We start from the raw sequence: 26,681 nt of genomic DNA, 5'->3' as shown, positions 1-26,681 counted from the left end.
TCACTGGTGAATACATAGGTCAAAAATAATGAAACTCTGTACACTTCGTGCACTTTCTTGCAGGCCAGTTATATTTTAATAAAACTGTTGGGGCGCCTGGGTGGCGCAGTCGGTTAAGCGTCCGACTTCAGCCAGGTCACGATCTCGCGGTCCGTGAGTTCGAGCCCCGCGTCAGGCTCTGGGCTGATGGCTCGGAGCCTGGAGCCTGTTTCCGATTCTGTGTCTCCCTCTCTCTCTGCCCCTCCCCCGTTCATGCTCTGTCTCTCTCTGTCCCAAAAAAAATAAATAAAAAAAAAATGTTAAAAAAAAAATTAAAAAAAAAAAAATAAAACTGTTGATTAAAATAGTACTTTCTATGAGAAACGCAAAACAACTTTGGCAAAGATTTTGAAGGATAGGAGATTATTTTCTCACCAGCATTATTTAGAAATGCTGTAGCATGGTGATCATTTTTTTTTTTTTTTAAAGACTGACATTTACTCTATGTTATTCTTTCTTTAAAATACCTTACAGACAACACTTCCCTTTACTGCCTGCACGGGGACTAGCAAGAAAGCGGTCTAATCAATGTTTGGTTTGTGGCATGAGTATTAGTTTCCTATACAAAGGAAAGGATACTCAATGGGGAAAAACTGAGAGCTTTTCCCCTAAGGTCAGGAACAAGACAAGGATGTCCACCCTCATCACTTTTATTCAACATAGTACTAGAAGACCTGGCCACAGCAATCAGACAACAGAAAGAAAGAAAAGGCATCCAAAATGGGAAAGAAGTAAAACTCTCACTATTAGCAGATGACATGATACTATACATGGAAAACTCCAAAGACTCCACCAAAAAAAAAAAAAAAACGCTAGAAACTAAATAAAGTCAAGTCACAGGATACAACACAAACATGCAGAAATCTGTTGCATTTCTAGACACAATAACGAAACAACAAAAAGAGAAATTAAGAAAACAATCACATGTGCTATTACGCCAAAAATAATAAGACACCCAGGAACAAACCTAACCAAGGAGGTGAAAGAGTTGTACTCTGAAAAGCTATTAAGATGTTGATGAAAGAGGGGAGCCTGGCTGGCTCAGTCAGGAAAGTGTGCAACTCTTGATCTTGAGGTTGTAAGTTCGAGCCCCATGTTGGGTGTAGAGATTACTTAAAAAAATAAAATCTTAAAAAAATTGATGAAAGAAATTGGAGATGACACAAAGAAATGGAGAGACGTTTCACGCTTGTGGATTAGGGAACAAATATTATTAAAATGTCGACACTACCCAAAGCAATCTACACATTTAATGCAATCCTTATCAAAATACCAACAGCATTTTCCACAAAACTAGAACAAACAATCCTTCAATGTGTATGGAACCACAAAAGACCCCAAATAGCCAAAGCAATTTTTTTATTATAGTTTTATTTTTTTAATATGAAATTTATTGTCAAATTGGTTTCCATACAACACCCAGTGCTCATCCCAACAGGTGCCCTCCTCCATGCCCATCACCCACTTTCCCCTCCCTCCCAACCCTCATCAACCCTTAGTTTATTCTCAGTTTTTAAGAGTCTCTTATGGTTTGGCTCCCTCCCTCTCTAACTTTTTTTTTCCCTTCCCCTCCCCCATGGTCTTCTGTTAAGTTTCTCAGGATCCACATAAGAGTGAAAACATATGGTATCTGTCTTTCTCTGTATGACTTATTTCACTTAGCATCACACTCTCCAGTTCCATCCACATTGCTACAAAAGGCCAGATTTCCTTCTTTCTCATTGCCAAGTAGTATTCCATTGTGTATATAAACCACAATTTCTGTATCCATTCATCAGTTGATGGACATTTAGGTTCTTTCCATACTTAGGCTATTGTTGAAAGTGCTGCTATAAACATTGGGGTACAAGTGCCCCTCTGCATCAGCACTCCTGGATCCCTTGGGTATATTCCTAGCAGTGCTATTGCTGAGTCATAGGGTAGATCTATTTTTAATTTTTTGAGGAACCTCCACACTGTTTTCCAGAGCGGCTGCACCAGTCTGCATTCCCACCAACAGTGCAAGAGGGTTCCCGTTTCTCCACATCCTCTCCAGCATCTATAGTCTCCTGATTTCTTCATTTTAGCCACTCTGGCTGGCGTGAGGTGATATCTGAGTGTGGTTTTGATCTGTATTTGCCTGATGAGGAGTGACATTGAGCATCTTCTCATGTGCCTGTTGGCCATCCGGATGTCGTCTTTAGAGAAGTGTCTATTCATGTTTTCCGCCCATTTCTTCACTGGATTATTTGTTTTTCGGGTGTGGAGTTTGGTGAGCTCTTTTTAGATTTTGGATACCAGCCCTTTGTCCGATATGTCATTTGCAAAAATCTTTTCCCATTCCGTCGGTTGCCTTTTAGTTTTGTTGATTGTTTCCTTTGCAGTGCAGAAGCTTTTTATCTTCATGAGGTCCCAATAGTTCATTTTTGCTTTTAATTCCCTTGCCTTTGGAGATGTGTCGAGGAAGAAATTGCTGCGGCTGAGGTCAGAGAGGTTTTTTCCTGCTTCCTCCTCTAGGGTTTTGATGGTTTCCTGTCTCACATTCAGGTCCTTTATCCATTTTGAGTTTATTTTTGTGAATGGTGTAAGAAAGTGGTCTAGTTTCATTATTCTGCATGTTCCAGATCTCCCAGCACCATTTGTTAAAGAGACTGTCTTTTTTCCATTGGATATTCTTTCCTGCTTTGTCAAAGATTAGTTGGCCATACTTTTGTGGGTCTAGTTCTGGGGTTTCTATTCTATTCCATTGGTCTATGTGTCTGTTTTTGTGCCGATACCATGCCATCTTGATGATTACAGCTTTGTAGTAGAGGCTAAAGTCTGGGATTGTGATGCCTCCCACTTTTAGCCAAAGCAATTTTGTAAAGAAAAGCAAAGCTGGAAGTATCGCAATCTCAGACTTCAAGTGATATTACCAAGCTGCAGTAATTAAAACAGTATGGCACTGGCACAAAAACAGACATGGAGATCAATAGAACAGAATAGAAAACCCAGAAATAAAGCCACAGTTATATAGTCAATTAACCTTCGACAAAGCAGGAAAGAATATCAAATGGGAAAAAGAGTCTCTTCAATGAATGGTGTTGGGAAAAGTGGACAGCAACATGCAAAAGAATGAAACTGGACCACTTTCTTACACCGTACACAAAAATAAATTCAAAATTGATGAAAGACCTACATGTGAAACCTGAAACTATAACATCCAGGAAGAGAGCACAGGCAGTAATTTCTCTGACATCAGCCACAGAAACATTTTTCCTGAGGCAATGGAAACAAAAGCAAAAATAAACTATTGGGACTATATCAATATAAAAATCTTCTGCACAGGGAAGGAAACAATCAACAAACTAAAATGCAATCTAGAGTGGGAGAAGATATTTGCAAATGACATATATGATAAAGGGTTAATATCCAAAATCTATAAAGAACTTATACAACTCAAAACCCAAAAAAACAATTCACTCAAAAAATAGGCAGGGATGCCTGCATGGCTCAGTTGGTTATGCTCGGACTTCGGCCCAGGTCATAATCTTGCCAGTCGTGAGTTTGAGCCCCACCTTGGGCTCTCTGCTCTCAGTGCAGAGCCTGCTTTGGATCCTCTGTCTCCCTCTCTCTCTGCCCCTCCACTGCTCGCTCTCTCTCGCTCTCTCTCTCAAAAATAAACACTTTAAAAAATGGGCGGAAGACATGAACAGACATTTCTCCAAAGACATCCAGATGGCCTATGGGCTCATGAAAGCATGTTCACTCATCATCACTCATCATCAGGGAAATGCAAATCAAAACTACAATGAGATAGCACCTCACACCTCTTAAAAAATTTTTTTAATCACATTTTGATTCTAACCAACCAGCTTACAACCCCAGAGTATAAAACTGTGTGTGGGGCCAGGCACTCTGGTGCACTGCTGGTGGGAACGCAAACTGCCGCAGCCGCTGCGGAAATCAGCATGGAGGCTCGTCACGAGGTCTCGCGTAGAACCACACGACCCAGCAATGCCACCGCTGGGTGTTGATCCGAGGGGAGGAGAACGCCAACTCAGAAACATATCCACGCACCCCCACGTTCGCTGCAGCATCGTTCACGACAGCCAAGATGTGGAAACCACCCACGTGTCCACCCACAGATGAATGGATTTAAAAAAAACAAAAAGGAAGATTACCGAGCCATCAGAAAGGATGAAATCTTGCCACCTGCGACAACACGGGTGACCTGGAGGGCGTCACACTAAGTGAAACAAGTCAAACAGAGCCGGACAAATACCACATGGTCTCACTTGCACGTGGAATCTTCACCAAAAAAAGGAACTCCCAGATACAGATAAGCAATTGGCGGTTGGCTACGGAGGGGAAGGGGGTCAAAAGGTACACGCTTCCAGTTATAAATAAATAAGTCACGGGGATGTCACGTTCAGCACGGCGACTATAGTTAACGACACCGTATCGTATATCTGAAGGTGCTAAGACAGTAAATCTTGAAGGTGCTCATCACAAGAAAAAACAACGTGTGAGTACGTGTGGTGACAGATGTTAACCAGACTTACCGCGGTGATCGTTTGTTTGCAATATATGCAAATGGTGAATCTCGTCTTGCACCTGAAGCTAGTAGGTTACCCATCGGTCACGGCTCAGTAACGAATTTAAAAATTAAAAAACCACGGCCAGCCTCTCTGTCACCTGGTGCCAGGCACAGAGGCGCTCAGGAGACTCTGGGCGAGCTGAGCGCGGCTGAAGGAGCAGGCTCTTCACCAAAACCGGAGCCTCGAAGGCACCGGACCGCCTCCGGCTCTCGGCCCCGGATCTGACCGGCCGTGAGGTTCGGCCACCTCTGCCAGAAAGCCATCCCCGGAATCTCATCAGCCTTTCCATTCGCGTTGCTACAGCCTCCTATCGGGCTCGCACCACTCGCGCTCTGGCCTCGCCCCCGGTCCGCACAGAGACAGAACGAGATCCCAAATCCCCGGTCCCCACTTTCCAATCCCCACGGGAAGGGGCTCAGCACGGGAGCTCCAAGTTCCTCCCGGGCTATTTCTCACCACCCCCCTCCACCCCACCCAACCTGGGCTCCGGGCACAGGAGCCACGGCCTTTCCCGGAGACCTCGAACGCGGTCACGGCTCACCGCCGCTGCTCGCGCCGCTTTTTCCACCTGTAACGGCCTTCGCACCCCCTCACCCCTCTCACCCCTTTCTGCACCTGTAACGGTCTTCGCACCCCCGCACCCCTCTCACCTCTTTTTCCACCTCTAACGGCCTTTGCACCCCCGCACCCATCTCACCTCTTTTGCCACCTATAACGGCCTTCGCACCCCTTCACCCCTCACCCCTTTTTCCACCTGTAACGGCCTTCGCATCCCCACACCCCTCTCACCTCTTTTTCCACCTGTAACGGCCTTCGCACCCCCACACCACTCTCACCCCTTTTTCCACCTGTAACGGCCTTCGCACCTCCCACCCCTCACCCCTTTCTCCATCTGTAACAGCCTTCTCACCCCTTCACCCCTCTCACCCCTCTCACCCCTCTCACCTCTTTTTCCACCTATAACGGCCTTCGCACCCCCTCACCCCTCTCTCCACCTGTAACGGCCTTCGCACCCCTTCACCCATCTCACCCCTTGCCAGTCAGAGCCCACTCCGCCAACCGAGATCTCCTCTGACCCCCGGGAAAGGGTCCGTCAATTCCTCCTCCAAACTCCCGTAGCTATCTAGGTTTATTTGTTTCTCATGACATTAGGAGGCAGTATCCTTGAGGAGGAAGAGTGGAGCCAGATGGGTTCTGTTTAAAATCCTGGATCTACTACTTTTTAGGAGTCTGACTTTGGGCACGTCATGTAACCGCTCTATGCCTTAATTTCCTTGCAACAAAAGTGTAGGATAGAAACACTCAAAGCGTATTTCCCTTGTTCATTCCTGGCATGTTCCGTGTGCCAGTGTGCACGCTCTCTCTGCACATGCATACGTGTATATATATATACATGTGTATAATAGACGTATGCGTATAACAGACGCATGTGTGTGTATATATATATATATATATATATGCACATATACCAGAGATAGAGATAGGTACAATGCAGGTACTCAATAAGTATTTGTTGAGCGAATAAAAATTAGGATATTCGCACTGAAGACTTCTCACTTGAACTCATTAATCCCACTGAACATCTGTACTCTGATCACAGGGTAGAGCAAAGGTACCAAAATGACAGAAATGTAATCACCTCTCACTTGCAGTCCGGCATCCACCAGCTCTGTGCCGGTCATCACCGCCATCATTCTCTTCCTGCACTCCCGTTCCTATGTGCCCTGGATTCCAAGGAGATACAGCACATAAGTACCTTTGCAATTGCATCTGGCATAGCTATACTGATATGAGATAAAGTAAAATTTACAGCAACATGAATTAGTAGAGATAAAGACCTTAACTTCGTAAGGATAAAAGGCTTAATCCATCAGGAATATATGACAGATGTCTGTCATTTTGTTTGTGCTAAGAGTGTACCCAGAATATATAAAAGGTTAATTGGTACAATTATAATGAGAAATTGAAGTATCTGCAAACATAGCACAGTGGTCTCGGTAATGGATTAGCCAAGCAGATAAAAATATTAGGAAACATACTGAAAATTAGAATTAAACCATTAACAATTTTAACATCATAACTACTGCATAATTATTGAAGAATACAAATTCTAATAACCACACACTGAACATTTGTAAACATGGACTATATCTTTGGCCACAAAGCTAGCCTCAGTAGAAATCAAATGATTTCAGTTATGGAACATTCTGTGTGATCACAAAGTTATGTCAGACATCAATTTCAAAAATGTAAAATGAAAATTCTCATGTCTTTAGAAACTTAAAAAACACTTTAAAAATCTTTGCGTAAACAAGAAAGTCTTAATAGAAATTAGAACTATCTTGAAGTATAAATTAATACAAATACCATATCTAAATATGTGGGATGAAGATAAAGTCATGCTTAGCACGAATTTTATTCCTTAAATGCATATGTTATAAGAGACCAAAGGATGAAAATTAATGCACCAATCATCTACTTCAACAAGTTTAGAAAAGAAATGGAAAAATAAACCCCCAGAATATGAAAGGAAGACATTATTAAAGATGAAAGCCAAATTACTAACAAACAGGGGCACCTGGCTGGGTCAGTCAGTGGCGTGCGTCTCTTGATCTTGGGGTTGTAGGTTCGAGCCCCACATTGGCTGTAGAGATTATTTAAAATCATTTTTTAAAAATACCAAATTGGGGCACCTGAGTGGCTCGGTCGGTAGAGCATCCAACTTCGGCTCAGGTCATGATCTCATGGTTCGTGAGTTCCAGCCCCACATCGGGCTCTGTCAGCACAGAGTCCACTTGGGATCCTCTGTTACCCACCCCCCGGCCTTTCTCTGCCCCTCCCCTGCTCGCTCGCTCTCTCTCTCTCTCTCTCTCTCTCAAAAATGAACATTTGAAAGAAAATAGCAAATACACAATAACAAATACATAAATAACAATTTATGTCCTTAGACACAAATAATAAAATTATCAGATTTCTGATTTCAGCACTGACATGGAAAGGACTTCAAAGTTGCCATTTCCATTCTTAGAGAAAAGCTGAACAAATTGAAAATCGACAACTTTGCTTAGATCCTTCAGAAACCAGGTATCGGGCAAACCTACACCCCAAAATCTATAAAGACCCGCAAGTACGGTGAATCGTAACAAAGAACTGCTAACCTGCAGAAGCCGCTGGAGCCATAAACTGGTGAGAACACCTAGGAGCTAAGAGACCAGATGCTTTTAAGAGAGACAGCGTGAGCGGGTAGGGACGGAGAGAGAGGGAGAGGAAGAGAATTCCAAGCAGGCTCCGCACTGTCACTGGTGAGCCCCATGTGGGGGCTGAACTCAGGAACCGAACCGTGAGATAATGACCTGAGCCGAAATCAAGAGTGGAAGCTTAACCGACTGAGCCACCCAGGCGTCCCGACAAGATGCTCTTGGTAAGTGGCTAATGAGTAGCAGTCAATGCAGATATTTTGCTTATCTCTAAAAAATTCAGGCCATGGAGTATCAGTGCTTTCTTTACCACTGGAAAGAGGTGAGTGTCTTTCAATCTATTAAGATTAGAGGATCAACTCCATAAACAACACAACCAATTCAGAAAAATCATCCTTAAAATTCTGTTCCTCTAGAGCCACCCTCAGTATATAGAACCAGCAGAATAGGATGGATGGATGGATGGATGGATAGATAGATAGATAGATAGAAAGAAGAAATTTATTATAGGAATATGTTTCTGTGGTTATGGAGGCCCAAAACCCCTTGATCTGCCACCTGAAAGCTGGACAACCAGGGAAGCTGGTAGTACAATTCAATCCAAGTCCAAATACTGAGAACCAGAGGAGCCAATGGTGTAAGTCCAAGTCCAAAATCCTGGGAACTGAAAGCACCAATATTTAAGAGCAGGAAAGGACCGGACGCCTCAAATTAAACAAAGGGAGCAACAAATTTGCCCTTTCTCTACCTTTTTGTTCTATGAAAGCCCTCAACTGATTAGACGATGGAGCTCTTCTTAGCTCAGTCCACCAATTCAAAGGGTAATCTTTTCCAGAAATATCTTCACAGACACACCCAGAAATAATGTTTTACCAGCTATCTGGCTATACCTCAACCAAGTCAAGTTGGCACATAAAATTAACCATCACAGGGGACAGCTCTTATTTTCCCCCAAGGTCTTCAACTAGTTGAATAAGGTCCACCCACATGATGGAAGATAATCTGCTGGTTTAAATGCTAATCTTATCTAAAAAACACCTTCACAAGGACATTTAGACCGATGTTTGACCTAATACCTGGGTACTGTGGCCTAGCCAAGTTGACACTTAAAATTAATCATCACAAGGGACGTTTTCTAATGGAAGAGTTAAATTCTTTAAAAAGACATAATAATCCTACAAGTGTATATTGCGAACAAGAGTGTCAAAATACGTGGGGAAAAAAACTGATAAAAATATAAGAAAGAAATAGACAAATCATGTATTGGATACCAGGAAAGCTCAGACAAATCCCAATTTGAGGATGTTCTATAAAATAGCTGACCGATACTCCTTAAAACATTGACACCAAAACTGCCAAGGAAGTCTGAAAAATTGTCACTACCTAGAGGAGGCCCAGTACATATGGCAACTAAATGTAACATGGGATCCTGGAACAGAAAAAGGACACTATGTGAAAAGTAAGAAAATCTGGGTAAAGTATGGACTTCAGTTAATAATAGTGTATCAAATATCGGTGCCTTATTTTTACCAAATGTATGACACTCATGTTAATAATAAGGGAAATTGCATGAAGGGTATACAAGGACTCTCTGTACTATCTTTGCAATTTTTCAGTAACTAAAATTGTTCCAAAATTCATGTTTCTTCTAAAAGTTTCCTAAATCTCTGCCATAGAACAGTGAGAATGAACAGAACACTGTCACAGATCCCTCAGACAATAAACTAAGACAATATCATGAACGACTTTATGCCAATACATTCAATATTTAGATACAGCTTATAGATTCCTAGAAAAATATAATTTGCCCAAAACAGTTCTGTAACAATTAAACAATTTGCATTAGTAATAACAATCTTTCTGCATTGAAAGCTGCAGGTACAAGAACTTCAAGAAAACAGTAATTCAATTCCCGCATTACACAAACTATTATTCCCAATAATGGAATAAGAAGATACAATTTACAACTCATTCCATGAGTCGAACACCTTGTTAACAGACTCTTAACAATAAAGGAAAGGAAAGGAAAGGAAATTTATCAGGAAAGGAAGGAAAATTACATGTGCATCTCATTCAAAAGTATACTTGTGAAAATCCTCACGAAATATCAGCAACACCAAAAAAGGACGATACATCATTAGATTGTGGAGTTAGTTCAAAAATGTTGGTTTGTTTCACTTTAAAATTTTAGTTAATGTAATGTACCGTGTTACCATATCAAAAAAGGAAAATCAAATGATCGTTCAAATGGAAGAGAATCATTGGATTAAATTAATAGCACATCCATAACACAAAAACTTAGCTAAATACATATAAGAGAACTTCCTTTGCTTGAAAACTGGCAGCTACAAAAAATGTTTTACGGTGACACACTGAGAAATTTCCAGTGAATCTGGAACAACACAAAGATGTCCGCTGCCACCACTTCCATTTAACATCTGTGCTGAGGTCCAGCCAGTATGGTAAAGTTGTATTCATTAGAAAGCAGGGAAAAGATGACATTATACATATATTCTATGATTATGCATATAAAGTATAAATAATATAGAGATAAGTTATTCGAATGAGTTTAGCAAGTTCTCCATAATAAAAACATAAAAGGGAATGGAATTTATATATACCATCAACAAAAAATGATATTTAAAAAGACAACATCTACAGAGCCATAAAAATATCAATTATGAGAGCCAGTCTGGCTGTGCCAGTGAAGTATGAGACTCCTGTTGTTGGGGTTGTGAGTTCAAGCCCCAGGATGGGCATAGAGCTTAATAATATCAAAAGTAAAATAATATATATAATATCTATCTATCTATATACATATATTATCTAAAATTTGGGGCGCCTGGGTGGCTCAGTCGGTTGAGCGTCCGACTTTGGCTCAGGTCACGATCTCGCGGTCTGTGAGTTCGAGCCCCGCGTCAGGCTCTGGGCTGATGGCTCAGAGCCTGGAGCCTGCTTCCGATTCTGTGTCTCCCTCTCTCTCTGCCCCTCCCCCATTCATGCTCTGTCTCTCTGTCTCAAAAATAAATAAATGTTAAAAAAAAATAAAATAAAAAATAAAATTAAACACAACAAAAGATGTAAAGGCCTCTGAGAAATTGAGAGGAATTAAAGACTTAAATCAACGTTAAATATACCATATTTATGGTTTGGGAAACAATATTCGTAAAATGTCAATTAACCCCAAGATCAATGAATCCAGTGCAAACCTAATCAATATATCTGCACATATTTTTGTGGCAATTGACAAAATGATTCTAAAATGTATCTAGAAGGGGAGCCTGGGTGGTTCAGTAGGTTAAGCGTCACCACTTCGGCTCAGGTCACGATCTGACGGTTCGTGGGTTCAAGCCCCACATCGGGCTCTCTGCTGTCAGCACGGAGCCCGCTCACTTCAGATCCTGTCCCCCTCTCTCTCTGCCCTCCCCTGCTTGTTTTCTCTCAAAATAAATAAATAAACTTAAAAAAAAAGAATACAGTGTGTATAGAAACATATGGCAAAAATAATTGAGGCACTTTTCAAAAAGATGACAAAATGTAAGGACTTGGCCTACCAGCTATCAAAAATAATTACAAAATCATAGTAATTAAGGCAGTGTGATATTGGTGTAAGGGATAGTAGGACAGAACAGAACAGACAAGGTAGAAATGGAGTATAAGGGTTCAGGTCACCAATTTGCAATGTGGGGGGGGGGGGTAGTTCCTACACCAACCAGTAATTCTCGGGACACCAGCTGAGAGTCCTACAATTGAACCCGATTCTGATACTGTCTGCCCGGAGAGAGCTCCGACGGTCAGGGTGAAGGGCTCCGTTTACAGGACTGCCCCACCTCCACCCCCACCCCGACTCGAGACCCAGCTGCGAGCCCGGGTGCTTGGGACTCCGCCGCGGCAAAGGTTCCCACCGCGCCCTCCTTGGGTCCGAGTAAGATGCCGGAGCGGCTCACAGAACTTAGAGAACCGGCTTCCTTACCAGGTCGCGGGGTGAGTCGGAAAGGCTGGGACTCGGGAGCACGGCCAGGCGGGCGCGTTCCCGAGGAGGAGGGGTGCAGGGCGGGCGGGCAGCTTCCCCCCCAGCTTCCCTGCCCTCGCCAGGCCGCCACTCTCCCCGCCGCTCCACGTGGTCACCAAGCCCTCCTGTCGGGTTTTACGCAGGCTTGGTTACAGAGGCGTCATTGCCCATTGGCTGATCCGGCCTCCAGCCCCCGCCTCTGCCCCGAGTCAGGGGGCGGTTCCCAAAGTTCCCACCCTCCCGTGCGTGGTTGGTTCCCCTGGCAACCAGCCCCCGCCTTCAGGCTACCCGGGGGCCTTTCTAAAAGAGACCTCATTAACATAACAAGACACCTTTCCGCCGCTCCGCACGTAGGAAATTCCTAGGGTTTGAGGAGCTGTGAGCCAGAAGCGGGATCAAAATATATTCATTAAAATTCACAGTATCACATAGAGCCTTGCATAAATGGACAGTTGATTTATGACAAAAGTAGCACTGCAGAGTGGGGGAAAGGTTAAGTTTTTACTAAACGTGATGAGACGATTGGTAACCACAGGGAAAAAATTTAACCCTGACTTTTTCACACACACACACACACACACACACACACACACACCTTGGAGATACTGTGGGCTCGATTCCAGACTACCACAACAAAGCAAGTATCACCATCAAGTGGGTCAAGAGAATTTTTTTGGTTTCCTGATGCATATAAAAGTTACGGTTGAGGAGGCGACTGGATGGCCCTATTCTTGGTTTCCCCTCAGGCCATTATCTCACCCCTGTGAGATCAAGCCCCTCTTCAGGTTCCATGCTCACAGTGCAGAACCTGCTTGGGCTCTCTCCTCTATCTGGCCCTCTCCTGCTCTCTTTCTCTTTCAAAATAAGTAAATAAACTTTAAAAAAAAAGCCTGAAAAAAGTTATGTTTGGGGGCATCGGGCTGGACCAGTCGGAAGAGCGTTTGACTTTTTTTTTTAAGTTTTTAAATGTACGTTTATTTTTGAAGGAGAGCGAGAGACAGAGCGTGACTGGCGGAGGGGGAGAGAGAGAGGGAGACGCAGAATCTGAGGCAGACTCTAGGCTCCAAGCTGTCAGCACAGAGCCAGACACGGGGCTTGAACCCACTAACTGGGAGATCATGACCTGAGCGGAAGTCGGACACTTGACGGACTGCACCACCCAGGCACCCGGAGAGCATCTGACTCTTAATCTGGGGGTCATGAGTTCGAGCCCCACGTTGAGTGTAGAGATTACGTAAATATAAATAAATAACCTTTTAAAACATTTTGTTTACACTATACTGCTATAAACATTGTGTCTAAAAAAAGTACATACATTAATTTAAAAATGCTTTGTTACTAACAAATGTTGGGGCACCTGGCTGGCTCAGTCGGTGGAGCATGCAACTCTTGATCTTGGGGTTGTAGGTTCAAGCCCCACATTGGGCATAGAGATTACTTAAAAATAAAATCTTTTTAAAAATTATAAAAATTAGGGGCACCTGGGTGGCTCAGTCAGTTAAGCGTCCGACTTCAGCTCAGGTCATGATCTCACCGCTCCTGAGTTCAAGCCCCAAGTCGGGCTCTGTGCTGACAGCTCAGAGCCTCGAGCCTGCTTTGGATTCTGTCTGTCTGTTTGTCTCTCTCTCTCTGTCTCTAAAAAATAAACATTAAAGAAAAAAAACAGCTCCCAGCCACTGCCTCTTTGCAGACAGCCTCTCTCTGCTCTCCTGCCCACAGCTCCCTTGTGGTGTATTCAGTAAACTTGTACCCCCTTTGTTCAGCCTCAGGTGAATTATTTCACCTCCCTCCCCATTGGCTTCCGGCCCCCATCAGATGGAGAGACACCCCGTATAGACACCACGATAATCACTGACCACAGATCACCATAACAAATATAAAATGAAAAAGTTTGAAATACGGTGCGAATTACCAAATGTGGCACAGAGATACAAAGTGAGCAAATGCTGTTGGAAAAATGGCACCCTTAGACTCTCAACAGGATTGCCACAAACCATCAATTTGTAAAAAATGCGATTACCCTTGAAGTGCAATAAAGCAAAGCATAGTAAAACAAGGCATACTTGTATATCAATACACACAGCCCCTCCTCATTATTCACAGATTCTGTGTTTGCGAAATCCCCTGCTCACGACAATGTATGTATAATCCCCAAATCAATACTTAGGGTACTTTGCGGACATTGGTGATCACGGGAAGATCTGAGTCACTCGGTGTAGACACTGCCAGGTGAGGCTGAACAAGGTGCTACTCTGCCTTCTTGCCTGAGCTCCCATACCGTAAACAAATGTTCTTTTCAAGGTCCGTTGAGTGCCTGCCACATGTTTGATTTTGCGCTTGCTGATGATGATTTTGCCTTTTAATGTGGCTTTCAGCAGTGTGGAAGTGATGTCTAGTGTTCCTGAGAAGGCTGTGAGGTACTTCATGTCAACCTAGAAGTAAGAGCAACCATGAGAGGCAAAGAAGCGTTTATTCAAAGCATTGCAGTTTGGGGAGCACAGATTCCAGCAGTAACCAGAGAAGTGTCCTAAAAGCCAGGGGGGTTTATGAAGAAGAGGAAGGAGGGAGGCAATTACATGATGGATCAAAGAGAAACAAAGATTGTCAATTGGTCCTAACAGGCCAAGCTGCTTTGGGTTACACACTAGTCAACTATTCTGTCTTCAGAAAGTCCATAACCAGACGTTACAATGGCTTATAAAACAATTGCGGCTTCTGGCCCAGCCAGGAGTTTGTTTTTTGCCTAACTCAAGAGTTCATTAGCCATCTGTTTTGGCGGGGCTGGGCGGGGGAATGGAGCTTTCCTCAAAATGGAATCTCTCATGTCCCGAGGTTGTTTTTGTTTGTTTGTTTGTTTTTAATTTCTTTTAACGTTTATTTATTATTGAGAGACAGAGACAGGGCATGAGCAGGGGAGGGGCAGAGAGAGGAGGAGACACAGAACCTGAAGCAGGTTCCAGGCTCTGAGCTGTCAGCACAGAGCCTGACATGGGGCTCGAACTCATAAACCGCAAGATCATGACCTGAGCCGAAGTCAGACGCTTAACCCACTGAGCTACCCAGGTGCCCCTCATGTCCTGCGGTTTAATACACTTCCACAGGTATATCCAGAAAAAGGAAGAGGGAATTCGTCAATCTTTGCATGAGGCAGTTCTGGAAAGTGCTAAAATAACAGCTATAGGCGTGAGGAAGCTATGGAGGAGATGGAAAAGTGGCTAACTTTGTGGAGTTGGGAGGTGATAACAAGTTAATGAAAGCATAACGGACAGTTGAGACGCTGAAAGCCAAAGAAACTGACACTCAGATTGCCCGGGGTCAAGGAAACGTTAAACTCTTGTTGAGCAGTGTTGGCTGCTTGCCTTGCATATTTCAAAAGGCTATACGGTGTGGAAATCGCTAAACTTGTAGGTGAGGCAGTTGCTGCAGATCAGGAGGTTATGGAAGAATTTTCAATATTTTTTGAATGTTGATTTATTTTTGAGAGAGAGAGAGAGAGAGGCAGAGAGCCAGTGGGGGAAGAGCAGAGGGAGAGGGAGACCCAGAATCGGATGCAGGCTCCAGGCTCTGAGCTGTCAGCACAGGGCCCGACATGGGGCTTGAACCCACTAACTGGGAGACAATGACCCAAGCCGAAGTCGGACCCTTCACCCACTGAGCCACCCAGCCCCCCCCCGCCCCCCCCCCACGGAAGAATTTTAAAGGTATCTGTTAAGTGGGGTGGGGTACCTGGCTGGGTCAGTCCAGTAGAGCCTGTGACTCTCGATATCGGGGTTGTAAGTTCAAACCCCATGTTGGGTATAGAGATTACTTGAAATAAAATATTTAAAAGAAAAGAAAAGAAAAAAGTATCTGTTAAGTGTCATACAGGAGAAGGTAATGGGAAGAGCAGATTTCCAACACTGATGAGTTTGTCTGGTTTACAAGGTAAACAAGGTGTTTCCGTTGATGTAAATGTGACCAGTGGCTCACTGGAACTTAATCCTGTATTCTTCCTGAGCACATAGTTCAGCATTTGCTAATTTGGTGTTCATGATGGTAGTTACAGAACATAAATCCCATGAATAATAGGAATCAAAATATGAGAAACAAACCAATGAGAAGACAGATCCCACCTCTACAGAAAAATGGAAAGAAGATTTGTAGTTCCTTCAAAACAGAGAAATTCCAGCTGTCCAACCAGCATGTGCAATGGAGCTCAACCTTATTAGTAATCAGGAAAATATCAATCAAAACCACAATACGAGATCATTACCCACATTGCAGACTGGCAACTTTTCACAATCTGATAATACCCACTGGTGAGGAGGATAGAATTCTAATACTCTGTTGGTAGGAGTACATAATTAATATAACCACTTTGGAAAAGAGTTGAGGAGTAGCTGGTAAAACTGAAGACATACGTGATCTGTAGCCCAGCAATCCCACTCTTGAGTAAGGACCGTAGAAAAGTGTATGTATATATGCACCGGAAGACATTGAAAGGGATTCCCATGACAGTACTTTTCCTAATGGCCCAAACCACAAATAATCCATAGACACATTATTGATGAAGCTAGGAATCATAGGTAGTATTTCTTCTCCTGGTGAGTATACGAATTCTAAATATGGGGGAGCGTACCCATGTTTTCTGAAACGATTACCAACCTTAAGGTTTTTTTTTTTAATGTTTATTCATTTTGAGGGGGGAGGGGCAGAAAGAGAGGGAGAGAGAGAATCCCAAGCAGGCTCCATACTCAGCACAGAGCCCAACTCAGGGCTCGATCCCACAACTCTGGGATTAAAACCTGAATTGAAATGAAGAGTCGGGCACTTAACAGACTGAGCCACCCAGGCACCCCCACCTTAAGGTATATATATATACATATATATGTATATATGTATGTATATACATATGTGTATATATATATATATTAAAAACTACACAAAACTCGGGGCCCCTGGGTGGCTCGGTTGGTTGAATGTCTAACTCTTGATTTCTGCTCAGGTCATGATCCCAGGGTCACGGGATCAAGCCCCGTGTCAGTCTCTGCACTGAGCGTGGAACCTGCTTACAATTCTCTGTCCGTCTGCTCCTCACCCCTGCTCCTGCTCTCTTTCTCTAAAATAAATAAATACATAAAACAAAATCCACACAAAACCGAAGCAACATTCCCCTACTGTTGCTGTGTTAAAGAGCATGTCCTTTCAGTATCATTTTCCTCACCTATTTAGCGGTGGTGAATTAACTCCAGTAACTGGGCATGTATTACCACATGGCAGAATGCCAAAATCGCAGTGGCCCAAAAAGGAGTTCTCTTCTCTCACAACCAACAATGCCAAACTGAGCTTCGGGCGCCCAACAATGAATGCAGACGTCGGGGCTCCTTCTAACTTGCCATCTTGTCGGCATTACCCTGTGGTTGTAAGATGGCATAACACCTGTGTGCTCCAGGCGGAAGACGCTAAGAGGCTGCATTTGCCTTTCTTTTCATCGGTGATCAAAACTATTTCTCAGAACACCGCTCCGCTTTCCCCTTCTTTCATCTCTCCGGCTCGAGCTGCGTCACAAGGTCGGCCCCACTTGCAGGGGAGTCTAGAAAACCAAGCATTTATCACTCCAAGCTCTGGAGTAGAAGAATGCACAAGAGAAAGGGTCAAGTAACGAACATTGTGTCAACCTTAAAAACTCAACGGCCACTTATTTTACCAGGAAAAGGAGTTTATTCAGGAAGGGCAGGGGAATTGGAATTTGAGACGTGAAAACTATGACAAAACATAGGAGAGTCCGAGAGACAAAGGGAAGGTCAGCTTTGATTAGGTTTTAGGTGGAAATTGGGGAGGTCTGTCTCAAACAAAAGTTCATCGGAGAAGAACAAGCGTGGAGGAGACAACATTCCTATGTGAAAAGTGTCCTCCCTTGTCAAGGTAATTCTTATCTTCCTTCTTCCCTCGGGGGATGCAGGCTGCAGGGAGAGGAGCTCAGGAGCTCCCCCTTCAGGGCTTCAGACTCCATTTTCAAGAGGTTTCCTTCATTTTCACACGAGGATCAACTGGGATGCCAGATGTGAAAACCTTTAAAACTTACAAAAGGCTAAACAAGTATCACAGGTTATTATGCTCGTCTTTTGGAACTAACTGAACACAAATTATGATTCAATTACCGAGGAAACGGTCTTCTTTGCAAACATTATACTAGATGATTGAAATCTATCATTCTATTTTTATCTATTTTGAACATCAGCCAGCAAGTGCTAACTTGGAACTTCGCTCAGGATAGAATATCTCAACTTAATGAACCCGTGTGAAAAATCCCTTTCTTTGCTGGGAGATGAATCTGGAAAGCTTGTCATATTCTTTATCTCTGGCGAAAGTTTCTACTGTGGATGGATGGAAGGCAAAAAGAAAATATTCCCTATAGAAATAGGCGAGGGAAAACCGGTATTGATTTTTGCAAAAGAAATTCAGAGTAACTCTCACAGGCTTTGGGTGTATCTAGGTCACTGGGAAGAAAAAAAAAAGACTAACATTTTGCTGACAGATCGGAGAAATATAGTTATTTCTTACACATGGTTATTAAATGGGTTTAGAATCTTTTTATTTTATACTAAGATTATTTCTACCGAGTAGAAACTACATACATATACGAGCAGAATGCAGAAAAATAAATTTGACAGCAGTATGCATTTAGATCAGTTTTCCATAAGAAACTCATGGTTAAATAAACTCTGAAATCCCAAATAAAATCACCTATCGAAGATTCAAATAATTTAAAAGTGGCAGCTACTTCACAATGTGATTATGTGGTCCCAACAGAGCAGAGTGAATTAGTCGGTGGTTGTTTCTCTCTCTTTGAACTCTAAAATCATTCACCATACCAGAGGGGCATTCTGGAAGCTGTCGAAGTTACTAGCCTTAAGTTTTAACCAAACTAGGGGCACCTGGGTGGCTCAGTGAGGCGTCCGACTCTTGATTTCAGCTCAGGTCATGATCTCACGGTTCTTGGATTCCAGCCCCTAAGTCGTGAGGTCAGGCTCTGCTCTGACAGTGTGGACCCTGCTTGGGATTCTCTCTCCCTCTCTCTCTCTCTCTGCCCCTCCCCAACTCATGCACGCTCCCTCTCTGTCTCTGCCTCTCTTTCTTTCTCTCTCTCTCTGAAAATAAATAAACTTTAAAAAAAAGTTTTAACCAAAGTAGTAATTTAGCAATATTAACATGTAAATCCAATGGACTAGAAAGAAAAAATATCTTTAAAAAATATTTTTGAATGTTTATTTATTTTTTAGAGATCGAGAGAAAGAAAGAGTGCGAGCAGGAGAGGAACAGAGAGAGAAGGAGACAGAGAATCCGAAGCAGGCTCCAGGCTCTGAGCTGTCAGCACAGAGCCTGACATGGGGCTCGAACCCACAAACCATGAGATCATGACCTCAGCCGAAGTCGGACTCTTAACTGACTGAGCCACCCAGGCGCCCCTAGAAAGAAAAAATATCTTAATTAGCTAAGATTAAACAATAAAGGTACCAATGACATCTTTGACTACTTGATCACTCAAAAAAGCTATATTAAGTACCTATGATGTGCCAGGCTCTGTGGTAGACACTAGGGATACAATAGTGAACAAAAAGTTATGATATTTGTCATTTCACTATATGGTACATACAGTCTAAAGTAAAAGACAACTTTTAAATGTATACTTTAATGAGATCATTCTTAATTACTTAATATAATACCTGGCATATAGTAATCATTCAACAAATGTCAGCTGCTACTACTATAATACAAAATAAAAAATACATACATACACAAACTAAAAAAAAAAAAAAACAAATGCAAAGTTCAGGGCGCCTGGGTGGCTCAGTCCGTTGAGGGTCCAACTCTTGATTTTTCGGCTCGGTTCACGATCCCAGGGTCGTGGAATTGAGCCCTGTGTCTGGCTCCACCCTGAGCGTGGAGCCTGCGTGAGATTCTCCCTCACTTTTCTTCTCTCTCTCTCCCTCCACCTGCCCCTCTCCCTTGCTTATGCTCTCTCTCTCTAAAATACAGATTTTTTTCAATTTTTTTAAATGCAAAGTTCTATGAAAATGTAAAGCAGGCAGACCAAATCTGTTTCAGAAAGGTCAGAAAATGCTTCCTAAAAGATCTGATATTTAAACCAAGTTTTGAAGGGTAAGTAGGTATTAAGTCAGCAAAAAGAGATATGCCTTATCGGTTTCTAAAATGAACACCATAGGGGCGCCCGGGGGGCTCAGTTGGTTAAGCGTCCAACTTCAGCTCAGGTCTGTGCTGATAGCTCAGAGCCTGGAGCCTGCTTCACATTCTGTCTCCATATCTCTGCCCCTCCCCACTCACTCTCTCTCTCTCTCTCTCAAAAATAAATGAATATTTAAAAAATAAAATAAAATGAACATCATGTGCAGATTGCTCTATTCACTGATTGCTAAAAATACCTTACGATTATAAGCTGATAATTTCTCAAGTCAATATCCCCTATTAAAGAGTGCTCTCTCTCCTCTCTCCAGTTTTCCACCAATTCTGATATCATTTCTTTTTCAAGCTTAAATCTGTCAAATTACTCTTCAAAATTCTACCCTCTTCCAAAAAATGACATTCGGTCGCAATCATTAATTATTTAGGAGCTAAGATATAACAGATGTGGTACAAGATTTAAAAACGTCTTACATATGTACAATTGAACTCCCAGAAGAAAGGCAGAAAGGGACAGAAAAAAATATTTGAAGAAACAATGGTCAAGAATTTTCCAAAATTACCTACAGCAAACAAGAGATGCCAGAAACTCAGAGAATAACCTCACATAAAAACCCTAAACAAACATAAGCATATCATATTTACTGAGCTGAAAAACAGAACAACTTCCTATTTCAGCTCCAGCATGTAAAGAGCTTGGAAGTCATCACTCCTCTACATACAAGAAGAAAATACTGAACAAACTAAAAGCCAGTGACTTTCCTTGGACCATCAGAGAATAGAAGTTGAGGGTCAAACCGTATCCTGAAATCTGGACAGAAAGGTGAGTACAGAGAACAACGAAGCTCATTTTACTGGGATCAGAAGCCAGTAGAGACATAAACTGGTAAGAACACTTAAATATTAACCGAGAAATTATTGGAGGCAGTGTGTAAATGAGCGTGAGAGCAAGAAACTCTTGCAGGCTGCGGTCTTCCGGAGGCCTCTGCACGTTTGTGAATTTTACCTCCAGGAATCCCATCAGGTCCTCATGCTCAAGAGCCAAAAAAGAACTCCCTCATGTCTCTGGCAAGGGGTGGGGGAAGTCACCAAGACCTAACTCTATGGCGTCTATATCTACACTAAAAACGTAAGTTAAAAGCAAATATATGCAGCTCTTCCCTTGAATGGTTTGCTATTCACTTGACCCAGAAAACCCTCCGTGATCATGCAAAGCAAGAGGTTCAAATCTTCGTCTTCACTTTAAGAACACGTGTGAAACTGCCTAGACCATCAACGGTATGCATACCCAAAAAACCACAATGTATCTGAAAGATGTCACTTTGCAAAAGCAACGTGTGCCATTCTGTCGCTACAACGATGGGGTTGGCAGGTGCGCCCAGGCCAAACCGTGGGGCTGGACACAGGGTCAGGGGCCCAAAAGGAGGGCTGCCTTTTTACTGCACATGATTAAAAATGCAAACAGTAATGGTGATTTTAAGGGTTCAGATGTAGATTCTCTGGTCATTGATCACATCCTGGTGAACCAAGCCCCCAATACGCGCGTAGAACTTACAGGGCTCCTGGTCGGATTAACCCAGACATGATAGGATGATCCTGACTGAAAACGAGCAGATTGTTCCTGAGCCAGAAGAGGAAGTGGCACAGATGAAAAAGGTATCCCAGAAGAAACAGAAGAAACAAAAACTTACGGCCTGGGAGTCATTCTGCATAAAATAAATGCAAATAAACTTTTTTTAAAAAGCAAATATATGGAGAAAGATACGGCATGCTAGCATTAAGCAAAAGGAAGCTGGAGTAACAACATTAATTTCAGATTAGACAATGCTGACCTCGGAACCAGAAAAATGATCAGGGATAAAGAGAGTCCATACATAACCATGAAAAGGGCCATTTTCCAGGGAGACATAAAAATACTTTATGTGTGTGTATCTTAATAACAGCGCGTCAGAATAAACGAATTATGCGAATCAAAGGCATTCACCAAGACAGATCACCCCCTGGACCATAAAGTGCACCTTAACAAATTTAATAGAAATTATACAAATTATGTTAGCAGATAATAGAATTTAACCAGAAATCAGTAGCAGAATGGTTCTTGGAAAGTTCCAAATGTTTGGAAGTTGAACAACACACTACTACATAAAATATAAGCCAAAGAAAAAGTCTCAAGAAATTTTAAAATATTTTCAACCGTATGAATATGAAAATACAACCTATCACAATTTGTGAGATACAGGGAAAGCAGTCCTTAGAAGGAGGTTTATAGCACTGAATGCATATAGTAGAAGAGAAGAAAGATCTGTAATCTATAACTAGCCTCTCACTACAGGAAACTAGAGAAAGAACAGCAATTCATTCCTAAAACAAGCGGGGCGCCTGGGTGGCTCAGTCAGTTAAGTGTCCGACTTTCGCTCGGGTCATGATCTCCCAGTTCGGGGTCGTCAGTTCAAGCCCCACATCGGGCCCTGTGCTGACAGGGCAGAGCCTCCTTGGATCCTCTGTCTCCCTCTCTCTCTGCCCCTCCGTGGCTCACACTTTCCTTCTCTCTGTCAAAAATAGGCAAACACGAAAAAATTAAATTAAAAAACTAAACCAAGCATAAGAAAGGAAGTAATAAAAAGTAGGATAAAAATCAATAAATCAAAGAGCCGAACAATAAAGAAAATCAAAGAAATAAAAAACTGGTCCTTTGAAAAGTTCGATAAAAGTGATAAATATCTTTCACATAAACCAAGAAGAAAGAGAAAGGACACAAAATACCAATACCAGAAATGAAAGGGGGGTCATCACTATTGACCCGTTAACATACATAGAACTTTTAATTATGGTGGTGGAAAGTCGGCCTGGGTTTTAATTTTACAATGCTTTGGACACATAAAAAGACAGGGAGAACAAAGAAAGATGAAGATAACGATTCCCTTTTATGGTTGTACTAATCAACTGAAAAAATGAGCAAAAGAACCCATTGAAAATGAAAACAAGCAACAAAGAATACTTATCAAGGAAAGTTCAGAGAGGGGTGCCTGGGCAGCTCAGCCAGTTAAATACCCAACTCCAGATTTCAGCTCAGGTCATGATCTTGTGTTTCATGAGTTAGAGCCCTGCGACAGGCTCCTTGATGACAGCTCGGTGCCTGCTTGGGATTCTCTCTCTCTCTCTCTCTCTCTCTCTGTCCTTCCTCTGCTCTCTTTCTCTCTCTCTCTCAAAATTAATAAATAAACTTAAAAAAAGTTCAAGGAAAGTATTAAGTAAAATGAAAAAGTTTACCTTGAAATGAATTAACTCATTTAACAATCGTTTATTGAGTACTTTCTATATGTCTGACCCCATTAGAATTGAGTTATAACAGAGAACAAAACTTTCAAACATCTGTACCCCCATGGACTTTACGTTACATTGAAGAAGAGAGGTAATAAACTATACACATAAATAGTAAGAAAATTATATAATATTTTAGAATGTAAAGACTTTTGTGGAAAATGAAAATATGGAGGAAAATAATGGCTACGGGTTGTCATACTATATAGGGTGGTTAGGGTTGCCGTCACTGTGAGGTAGAGATTTCAGCAAAAACTAGGTCTTAAGGATAAAGTAATACAAATATCTGAGGGATGATCTTTCACAGCAGAGGAAGTACGGCACATGCTTCATACGGTGTAGTATTATTGGTTTTTTTTTTTAACGTTTATTTATTTTTGAGACAGAGAGACAGATACAGGGCATGAGCAGGGTAGGGGCAAAGAGAGACAGAGACACAGAATCTGAAGCAGGCTCCAGCCTTTGAGCTTAATCAATACGTATCAAGCACGGTGCTTAGCAATTATATATAGGTGTTATAATATATATATATATATATATATATATATATATATATATATCACTCAGAAAATCCAAGCAAACCACTAAAAATTGAGATCTGCCCGTGAAACACTTGTAAGAAAGGCAGAGGGCACAAAAAAATTAATGGCACCGCAAAGGCATTTTGCGTTTCTGAATGTTATGCCCAGAATTCGTGATCCCCAAAGACCACTAGGGAGCCGAGTCCGATGCAAAAGCAAAAGAGCCTTTATTCGAGCTAGCTCGAGCTCAATCCCCTACCTGCATCCACGCAGCGGTGAGATACCAGGGAGAGAGAGCCAGAGTTTCACAAGGACAAAGGTTTTATAGGGGTCTAGGGGCAGTTGGTGAGGTAAGGGCTGTGGCCTCAGCCGATTGGCTGGGGAAGGGTCGTGGCCTCGGCCGATTGGCTGGGGAAGGGTCAGAGTCCTGTTACGCAGGTCGCCGGGCGTGTTTTGATCGGGAAGTTTGAACGGGTGAGCGGGAGGTTACTCAAGGAGTGGAGGCGTGGTCTAGGTGAAGGACACAGAACAAGATGGAGTCAGCCGGCGTAGGCCCGCCCTTTCACTGAGAAGCAGATGGGAAACTAAGGAGAGGTAGAGGATGATGATGTTTTCACTAAAATTCAGCCCCAAATGCCAGGCTTACCTCTGGGTTTCTGTTGGTTCGCAAACTGGGCCCTAGACATGAAGGGCAGGGAGAGATGAAGAAAAAGGCAGTCCGCTCCGCATTGGGAGGTGGCAGGTTTAACCAGCAAGGGGACTTATCCGCAAGGTTTATCTTGGCATCAGCGAGAAGGATCTCTGGATCACCCGCCAGAATCCTAAAAGTGGGTATGAAAGCCTTAACTGCGTTCAGTCCCATCTACCGTCCAGGTGGTCTCAACAGCATATTGCCCTCCATGCTGCACCCTTGAACAGGATGACCACTCTGGGAACAGCAGGCAGAGTGTACATTTCTAGGACAAGCAGGGGGGGTGGGGGGGATGACGGTTACCCTCGCCAGTTACTAGGTCAATCAGAGGTTATGTCCTCTTGATGACCTCCTCCAAGTTGAGCTCTGGTTTTGGTTGGCAACATTAGTTGTTCTCCCTGAGAAAGTTGGCCTAAATTACTTAGTCTCTGATTACCCCAAAGAAAAGTCCATACTTAGTATTTCATATGGATTGTGCCCACTTCATTGTCACAACAAGCATGTGATCTACAAATTTGCTAATGCCCTCTTAAATATTTTTTTCATGACGAAATCCAGCACAAAATGAACAAAGTATTTTGAGGCTTTCATTGGGAAGCACATCAACACATAAAAAAGTTCTTTTGACTCCACAGAGAAGTATAATAATGTGCAGGCATACACAAACATGATGAGGGACATTAATAATTTCTCTGGACCGAATTTTGTACCATGTCTCTAGTCAATCACCAGATGTTTGTAAAATAAATAGGTGCAGGGACATCTGGGTGGCTCAGTGGAGTAAGCGTATGACTTCGGCTCAGGGGTTCAAGCCCCGCATGGGGCTCTCTGCTGTCAGCGAAGCCTGCTTTGGATTCTCTCTTCCCTTCTCTCTCTGGGCCTGCCCCGCTTGTGCTCTTTCTCTCTCTTTCTCAAAAATAAAACATTAAAAAAAAAAACAAAAAACCCTAAAGTAAATAAATAATTAAATATAAATAAATAAATAAATAAATAAATAAATAAATAACTATGTGTAGAAGAAGAAAAACATGTTTAATAAATATCTTAGGACCATTACTTTTTTCCAGCTTCATTGAGAGATAACTGAAAAATAACAATTGTATGTATTTGGGGCACCTGGGTGGCTCAATCGGTAAGCATCTGACTCTTCATTTGGGCTCAGATCACGATCTCACAGTGTAGGAGTTCGAGCCCCACATTGGGCTCTGTGCTGACAACCCAGAGTCTGCTTGGGATTCTCTCTCTCCCTCTCTTCTGCCCTTCACCTGTTCTCTCTCTCTTACTCAAAATACATAAACATTTAAAAAATTGTATATAGTTAATGTGCACAATGTAATGTTTTACATTATGAAATGATTACCATAATCAATCTAATTAATATATCCATCACTTCACAGTTACCATTTTTCATATGTGAGAACAATTAAGATTAATTCTCAGCAAAGTTCAAGGATATGATACAGTAGTATTAACCTATAGTCACTGTACTGTACATTAGATCTCCAGAATACATTCATCTTATAAATAAAACTTTGTACTTTTCGGCCAATGTCTCCCCATTTCCTCAACTCTCCAATTCCTGGCAACCACCATTCTATTCTTTGCTTTTATGAATTTGTTTGACTTATTTAGGTTCCACATGTGCATGAGATCATGCAGTGTTTTTCCTTCTCTGTGTTTTGTTTCACTTATAAAGTCCTAAAGTTCCATGTTGTCACAAATGGCAGGATTTTCTTCTTTCCTGGCTGAATATATATATTTCTCAGACAGGATATCAAAATACTGGAGTCAGTAGACATGAATCTGTTTTGAAGGTTTATTTATTTTGAGAGAGAGAGAGAGTGGAGGAGGGGCAGAGAGAGAGAGAGAGAGAGAGAGAAAGAGAGAGAGAACTCCAAGCAGGCTCTACATCGTCATCATGGAGCCCAATTCTGGGCTCAAACTTACGAACCGTGAGATCATGACCTGAGCTGAAGTCGGACACTTAACCAACTGTGCCACCTGGGTGTCCCTAGACATGAATCTTAAAACAATTTTTATGACTATGTCTAATATTGTAAGAGAAAATAATGCAGGAGAGAATTAAAACATAAAAAAGTATCAGATGGAAATTTTAGAACTAAAAACACAAACTTAATAGATGATTTTAACAACCGATCA

General features: G+C 42.3%; 1 long non-coding RNA gene across 2 annotated transcripts in view; it reads right to left on the bottom strand.

Annotated features, from left to right (window-relative positions):
* LOC131502390 (uncharacterized) overlaps positions 1 to 11,898 on the bottom strand; it is a 164,055-nt gene extending 152,157 nt beyond the window's left edge. For both annotated transcript variants that reach the window (XR_009257033.1, XR_009257034.1), the window contains exons 1-2: positions 11,769 to 11,898; positions 6,238 to 6,322 (exon numbers count right to left, since the gene is read on the bottom strand). This is a non-coding gene — a long non-coding RNA (uncharacterized LOC131502390). The remainder of the gene's footprint in view (positions 1 to 6,237; positions 6,323 to 11,768) is intronic.
* Positions 11,899 to 26,681: the final 14,783 nt, after the last annotated feature.

This window comes from Neofelis nebulosa, chromosome X (assembly GCF_028018385.1).
Source record: "Neofelis nebulosa isolate mNeoNeb1 chromosome X, mNeoNeb1.pri, whole genome shotgun sequence".
Taxonomy (NCBI): Eukaryota; Metazoa; Chordata; class Mammalia; order Carnivora; family Felidae; genus Neofelis; species Neofelis nebulosa.
Note: the sequence above shows the minus strand (reverse complement) of the source record. Positions and strands in the feature narration are given on the sequence as shown.